This window comes from Phoca vitulina, unplaced genomic scaffold (genome assembly GCF_004348235.1).
Source record: "Phoca vitulina isolate PV1807 unplaced genomic scaffold, GSC_HSeal_1.0 scaffold4, whole genome shotgun sequence".
Taxonomy (NCBI): Eukaryota; Metazoa; Chordata; class Mammalia; order Carnivora; family Phocidae; genus Phoca; species Phoca vitulina.
Window position 1 is genome coordinate 5,977,683 of NW_022589707.1, and position 7,945 is coordinate 5,985,627.

Consider the following 7,945-nt stretch of genomic DNA (forward strand, 5'->3'; position numbering starts at 1 on the left):
AGCCTATTGTCCTGCTACTTTCTTTTTGTTATATGCATATTTGTGCGTGCATTAAGCCTTTGCATATTAGCAATAATATACCTCTCACATTTTAAGTGACTGCCTTTTCCAGTTCTTCACCAGTAAAAAAGCTGCTGCAATAAAAATCTTCACATGTAAGCCTGTACATTTGTACAGCTATAAATTCCTAAATTACTGTATTAAATTTAATAGCTGTTATCAAATCATCCTCCAAAAAATTGTATCAGTTAAGGGCACCTGGGTGACTCATTGAACGACTGACTCTTGGTTTTGGTTCAGGTCATGATCTCAGGGTCATGAGATCGAGCCCCATGTCAGGCTCTACACTCAGTGGGGAGTCTGCTTGAGATTCTCTCCCTCTGCCCCCCACCCAGGCATGTGTACTCGCTCGCTCGCTCTCTCTCAAATAAATAAATCTTAAGAAAAATGAGGCCCACTGAAACTTTCACTTCAGTGTTAACCCTGTGCAGATCCCAGAAATACACTGACATATCAGGAGTCATAATTACAGTATGAAATAAAGGCCCATCACAGAGGTTGTCACTCCCACGGGAAGTGCGCCGATGGCTGCCCACGACACCTCTGTCCCACTATGTGCCTCTCAGCCTCTGAGTGGCCGTGTGGGGGTCATAGGCTGACTGTTGGGGAACAGTGAAGGAAGGTCACTGGCAAATGAGGAAATCTGAGAAGGGTGGACTCTTTCCCTCAAAGCCCTTACAGCCCAACGCCCTTCTCTACTTGGGTTACTCTAGATATCCTCAGTAGACAGTTCAGGAGTAGGAAAAAATGAAAAATAGTCAAACCCACTGGAAAAAACGTTGTCAGTTTTTAAAATTTTGTAGAGTATAGTTGACACACCATGTTACATTAACTTCAGGTGTACTGATTTAACTTCTCTATTCATTATGCTGTGCTCACCACAAGTGAAGCTTCAAAGCTAAGTATACTCTTGCCCTATGATGCAGCAATTATACTCCCAGGTATGTACCCAAGCAAAATGAAAACATGTGTCCTCACAAAGACTTCCATTAGAATGTTCACAGCAGTTTAGTTCATTAATAGAAACTGATACAGAACAAATATCCATCAATAAAAGAATAATACAGTTCTTTCTTGGTCTTTTTTTTAATCTATAAAAGGAAAAATCAGAAAAGAACTAAATGTCCATTCTTAGTGGAATGGGTGAATAAACTACATTACAACTACTTGATGAAATATTATTCAATCTGTAAAGCTTTCATATTAGTGCCTATCACATAGTAGGAATTTATTAAAAGAATATGCTATTAAAATGAGGAGTATGGAAAAACTTATGGTTTTTTGTGATAATGTTAAGACAAAGTGAAAATTTATATATATGATTACAGTGATGAAGAGTAAGAATACATGGGTACCTGGACTCTAAATAAACTCAAAACTCAAAATGAAAATTTAAAAAAAAATAAGAGAATGATACAGTCATTCCTCCTTATTCAGATTCTGTATTTGTAAATTTATCTGCTTGTGAAACTTTATTTGTAACTTCAAAATCAGTATCTGCAGCACTTGAAAGGTCAAGCTATAAATGTTTTGTCCATAGCTCTGAAATCTAGAACTTTTCAAGTTTAATTCTTTTTAAGGAGAATAAAGTCTTGTCTCTTCCAGCTATTGTGGTGGGTGGGTGGAATGTTGATAGAGTGATCAAGTGCCCTGGCTGGACAGTGGACAGAGGGAGTTCCCAAGATGTGGGACTTTCCGTTTTAAAACTGAGACAACCCTTGGTAAAGTGAGATAAGCAGCACCCTACCTGTGAAACAGGTATTTCCTTGGCTACTCAGAAAATGCATGGCACTCTCGGTGCCTAACAGCTGTGTATGCCAACTTTTAACCAATGCCCCCATTTTTAATCCCCAAGCCTCCCCCCTCACCTTCCATGGTAGCTGGTGCCTCCATGTGCTGAGGCTTTTATCAGTTCTGTTGAGTAAGTGCAATTGCTGGGTTTTGTTTTTTTTTTTTTTAATTTTTCCCTTAGCAGAAATTTCATTTGCATTGCATTGTCTTATTATCTTGGAGACTCTTCTTTCCCATATCAAAAATAAATTGCAAAATATCATCTATCGCACTATTTTCCCCATTCTCTTTGTCCTTGTTAACTAACTCCTTTTTTATTTTTTTTTAAGATTTTATTTATTTATTTGACAGAGAGGGACGCAGCGAGAGACGGAACACAAGCAGGGGGAGTGGGAGAGGGAGAACCAGGTTTCCCGCGGAGCGGGGAGCCCGATGCGGGGCTGGGTGCCAGGACCCTGGGATCATGACCTGAGCCAAAGGCAGACGCTTAACGACTGAGCCACCCAGGCGCCCTCTTAGTATGGTAGGGGTTGGGGGGCAAGTGGAAATGAATGATCAGTTGATCATAAACAGAAAGTCAGGCTACTTATTTCTTCTTTTCCCTGGAACTTAACTGTAGCATCTTAGGGGAAGAGTCAGCTGTCTGCTTGTCAGGAATCTTGATCCTCCCTGATGCTTCATCCCCTATCTTCTAGCCCTGGACTTATCCTGGACTGCATAAGAGTTACTAGGGCACTCATATAGAGTGCATGTGGTCCAATGTGGACCAGAAGGAGAGAATAAATTAGACCTGTGTTTTGGTGAGGAGAGAAGGGTAAGCGTTGAAGAAAGGGCAGATTTAAGAGAGGTGCCTTCTCTGGGGCACCTGGGTGGCTCAGTTGCTTGAGCATCCAACTCTTGATTTTAGCTCAGGTCATGATCTCAGTGTTGTACCCAGCGTCGGGCTCCACACTCAGTAGAGATGCTTGAGATTCTCTTCCTCTGCCCCTTCCCTTACACATGCTCTCTCTCTTTTTCTCTAAAATAAATGAATAAATCCTAAAAAAAAGAGAGAGGTGCCTTCTCTGAGCTCTCTCTTATGCTTAAGGAATCATGGGGAGGATTGTTGTATGAATAGCTCTGATCAAATTAAAAAATATCTTGTTTTCTTGGTCTAGACTGAGCATGGCAAAAGGATTGGGATTAGAAAAGTAGAAAAAGGAATAGTTATGAATGGGCCCTAAATAGCACAAGGAAACAAGCTAGGTCACTTTCAAAGTCAATGCCACTAACACTATAATTGGAGAAGAAGCATCCCTCACAATCTGTAACACAGACCTCACAGTGCAGAGCTACATTCTGATCAAGGCTGCTGGTGTTGCGCTGGAGGTGGAGAGATGGGTTACGCTCAGGTGTACACTTGCATGTATGTGCACATAACACAAGTTATGGATGTCGATGTCTAGTTGACATAATGCTGTTTAATCCTTAATTAAGGGTCTTCTCCAAATGCCACTGGTCAGTAGGTGGAAAGTTCTCCAGCTTTGAGCATCTCTGAGTGTTATAAGGCATCTCTAAACAGGAAAAACATTTTTTCTCCACCTGAAAAGTTTCTTTGCACTGACTCACAAGAGACTAATTATTTCCTCACTTGTAAATTTTGTAAGGAAGCAATTATCTCCTTCCTAGATGGCATTCACCTTCACTTAGCTCCTAGTAATATATCAGGGCACACAATCACTCAGAATTTTCTCTTCAGAGACTCCCTGCTGCAACTCTCCAACCTCTTAATCATGCCCCTCCTCCCATCACAAATCAAGAACAAAAACATCTTTTTTTTCTTACTCTCCCCTTCTGAAGTGATGAAGTTGTTGACTTCTGGGTTTTGGGAACTTGGTTTAGGATACTAATTACCCCATCATTACTAACATCACACAGGAGCAACTCTGTCTCAGATTTCATTATATCAAAAACAAAACAAAAAAAAGAAGATAGTAAGAAGGGGAAAATGAAGGGGGGAAAATGAAGGGGGGAAAATCAGAGGGGGAGACGAACCATGAGACTATGGACTCTGAGAAACAAACTGAGGGTTTTAGAGGGGAGGAGGTGGGGGGAGGGGTTAGCCTGGTGATGGGTATTAAAGAGGGCACGTACTGAATGGAGCACTGGGTGTTATACGCAAACAATGAATCATGGTACACTACATTAAATAAATAAATAAATAAATAGAAAAAACTAATGATGTACTATATGTTGGCTAATTGAATTTATATAAAAAATCAGGTTATTTATAAAATAAAATTTATCAGGGCATTATTAGGAAGATATTTTCCTAATCTTGGGGCTTGAAGGACCCTACTAAAGGATATTTAGTGAAGTATATGCCATTAATTTCAGAAGAACTTTTTCTTTGGTGACTATTCTTCCAGATCCCATTTCTGGAGATAGAGTCTGAGAGTTAGAACCTCAGGAATCTTAACTTGAGTTTTGTATTAACTTGTTAGGTAAGCTATACCAAATCATTCAGCTTCCATAATCTCATTAGAATTAGAAGAAAGGGTGTCTTGAAAGTTGGGAGAACATCTGTCCTGGTGAGATTGAGCCTTAGATTCTTTGGTTCTCTTACACATTCTCTTGATTTTTCAGGGACCATGGGTGTATGTAATGTACTGTGAGAAACTCTGGAATGGGGTTTGTGATGAGGCATCTAGCAGATTGCTAGATGGAGTCCTTAGGTTAGTTTTACGGTGTCTCTTTTAAAATCCAAAGATCAGAGTTGATTTTTCAATTCCTTATCTGACTGAATGATGGTGAGCACAGTGCAGAGACTAATTATGTGATCTATTCACTACTCTTCTGCAAAAGTCACCTAAAATGGCTTTCAGGGGTTTAGTCTTGTGGATCACTATGCTTCCCATATTCATTCATCTGCATCCTGATTCATAAAGGTATCTACTATGTTCCTGGTACTGAGTAGACACTTTATGTTCAGTAAGGACATTCTCCTACATAACAAGAATACCACTATCACACATGACAAAACTAACATTACTCCAGTAATATAAAATGTACAGTTCATATTAAAATTTTCCAAAATTTTTCCCAAATACACTTATAGCTTTTTTAAAAATCAAAGATCTATCAAGGTTCATGCACTGTCTTTGGTTATTTTGTCTTTTAATTTCTTTTAATTGATCACATTTCCTCTGATCATTTCTAGCTTTTTATTTTATTTTAGGGTATTTTGGCCGTTTTCATTCCTCTTCTCAATGTCACTTATTATATTTTCACAAAATATAGTCCTCCTTAAGGACCCTGTAATTTAGGGGCACCTGGGTGGCTCAGTTGGTTAAGCAACTGCCTTCGGCTCAGGTCATGATCCCAGGGTCCTGGGATGGAGCCCGCCGTTGGGCTCCTTGCTCAGCGGGAAGCCTGTTCTCCCTCTCCCTCTGCCTGCTGTTCTGCCTGCTTGTGCACTCTGTCAAATAAATAAATAAATAATCTTTAAAAAAATAAAATAAAAGGACCTGTAATTTAGTCCTTGCTTGAGATGATTTTGACTGTTTTTTCAATTTCTTGAATTTACTTAACATTTTTTCACACCTGTTTTCTTGCATACTTCTATTCTGAGGTTTTTTAAAGTTTTCTGATTTCGTGTTGTTTCATATTTGTAAAAGTGTCTTAATTATGGCTAATTCATGTGGAGATTTATTTTACAGAAGCAACTTTGCCAATTAGAGTACAGTGATTATATATAGTTCTTTTGGTCTTTAGCCTAACAGTTTTTAGTCAAAATACAGTTTTCCAAAGTTGCACAGGACTTGCTGAGAACTATGTTGATATCCACAGTTTCTTAGGTCATTTTCAGTGAGCAACCAACCTCTTCAGTGAGCCCGTATCATATATTCATAACACAGTAAATTCTTTTGTCTATATCCTGTCCTGGGATTACCCCAAACTCCTGGTTGATTTTTTTTTCAATTCGTATACATTAAGGTTTAATTTTTATGCTGTAAAGTCCTGTGAGTTTGGCAAATGTATAATGTATCCAACACTATAGTGCCAAACAGATTAGTTCCATTGCCCCAAAACACCCTGTACTTCCCTAGTCAAACATTGTCCCCCTACTTATCCTAAAGAGATAGGTATCCACTTACCTGTTTTCAATCCCTATTAGTTTTTTCTTTTCGCAAAATATCATTAGAATTGAATCATACAGTATGTAGCCTTTTGTTCTGGCTTCTTTCACTTGGCAAAATGCATTTGAGCTTTTTTTCATGTTATTATGTGAGTTATTAGCTCATCTCTTTTTATTGCTGAATAGAATTCACATTCTATGTATGGATCATAGTTTGTTCACCCATTCACCTACTGAAAAACATTTTGGTTTTTTCCAATTATGAATAAAGTTTCTATGAATATTTGTGTGCATGTTTTTATGTGGTAGTAAATTTTCCCTTTCTTTTGGAAACACAGTTTCTGGGCAGTATGCTAAGTCTATATTAAACTTTATAAGAAATTGTCAAACTACCTTCCAAAGTGGTTGTAATATTCTGCATTCCAAGCAGCAATGAAGAACATTTCTGATGATCTATAACCTCTCCAGCATGTGGAAATATGAGTTTTTAAAATTTTAGCTATTCTAGTAGTGGTATCCTGTTGTTGTTGTTTTTTTAAGATTTTATTTATTTATTTGAGAGATAGCGAGAGAGAGCATGATTGGGGGCAGGGGAGAGGGAGAAGCAGACTCCCCGCTGTGCAGGGAGCCCCTTGTGGAGCTCTATCCCAAGACCCTGAGATCATGACCTGAGCCAAACGCAGACGCTTAACCAACCGAGCCACTCAGGCGCCCCCTGACTGTTGTTTTAATTTGCATTTAGCTAATAACAAATGTTAGTATTCTACATTTTTAATTTGATATGTTTTTAAGTCTACTTTAATCTACAGATTCTCCCTACAGCTCTTTAATTTTCTTCCAGTCTATTTGTTGAAGAATCAGGTTTTCTTACTGTAGAGTTTCCCACAGTCTACATTATGATTCCATCCACATAGCACACTTAAACATGTCTTTCTGTTCTCTGCATATCTTTCTGTAACTTAGTAGCTGGTTTCAGAGCCTTCATGAGACTTGGGTCTGATAAATAATGAATGTAATCTTTTGAAGGTGGCTGCTTTTTAAATACCATTATGAACTCATGGATTTAAATATATTTGATGGATTTCCAATGGTTGCAATTATTATATTTTTTGAAGTATACTTTCTCTCATCTTCCAGGCAGCTCCTAGGTTATGTTTCAACATAACCTAGTAATCTTTGATATCCAGTATGATAAGATATTCCAAGCTCATCTTATAGATTTCTTGACCCAGACCAGGAAAGAGCTATTTCTCCAAGAAGTCCTAGTTACTCATTTGGGAAACAGTATTGCAAGACCATCATCTCAGCCTACGGACATATAAAAATGGGCCTATTTATATAAAATGAGCCTACCCTGATATATACAATTTAAATGCAAGACCCTGGAGGCTTTACCTAACCTTTTCTATATTATTTTTAGAACTAGAATATTCCATAATTATTCATCACCTTTATCTTACATTACACATACAGCAGTCCTAGAATGATTCTGCTAATACTATCTCCACCAGTATGATTACTGAAAACTGTTAAAAAAAAAAAAAACTTTGAGGGACACCTGGGTGGCCCAGTTGGTTAAGCATCTGCCTTCAGCTCAGGTCATGATCCCAGGGTCCTGAGATCAAGTCCCGCATCAGGCTCCTTGCTCAGCAGGGAGCCTGCTTCTCCCTCGGCCTGCTGATCCCCCCTCTTGTGTTTTCTCTGTCTGACAAATAAATAAATAAATAAATAAATAATCTTAAAGAAAAACTTTGCATATGCACTTCCTATTTTAAAAATAGTTGTACTATATCTATATTGTCAGAGTCTATAGCTATTATAGGAGACTATTGTTAAGTCCTTTGAATGGAAAGGGACTTTTAAAGTAATATACACAAATATAAATCACAGAAAAAAATTAAATTTGACAACAGCAAAATTAACACTTTTGCATGACAGAAGATTTCAATAAAAAAGTGAAAAGATAAAACCCAGACT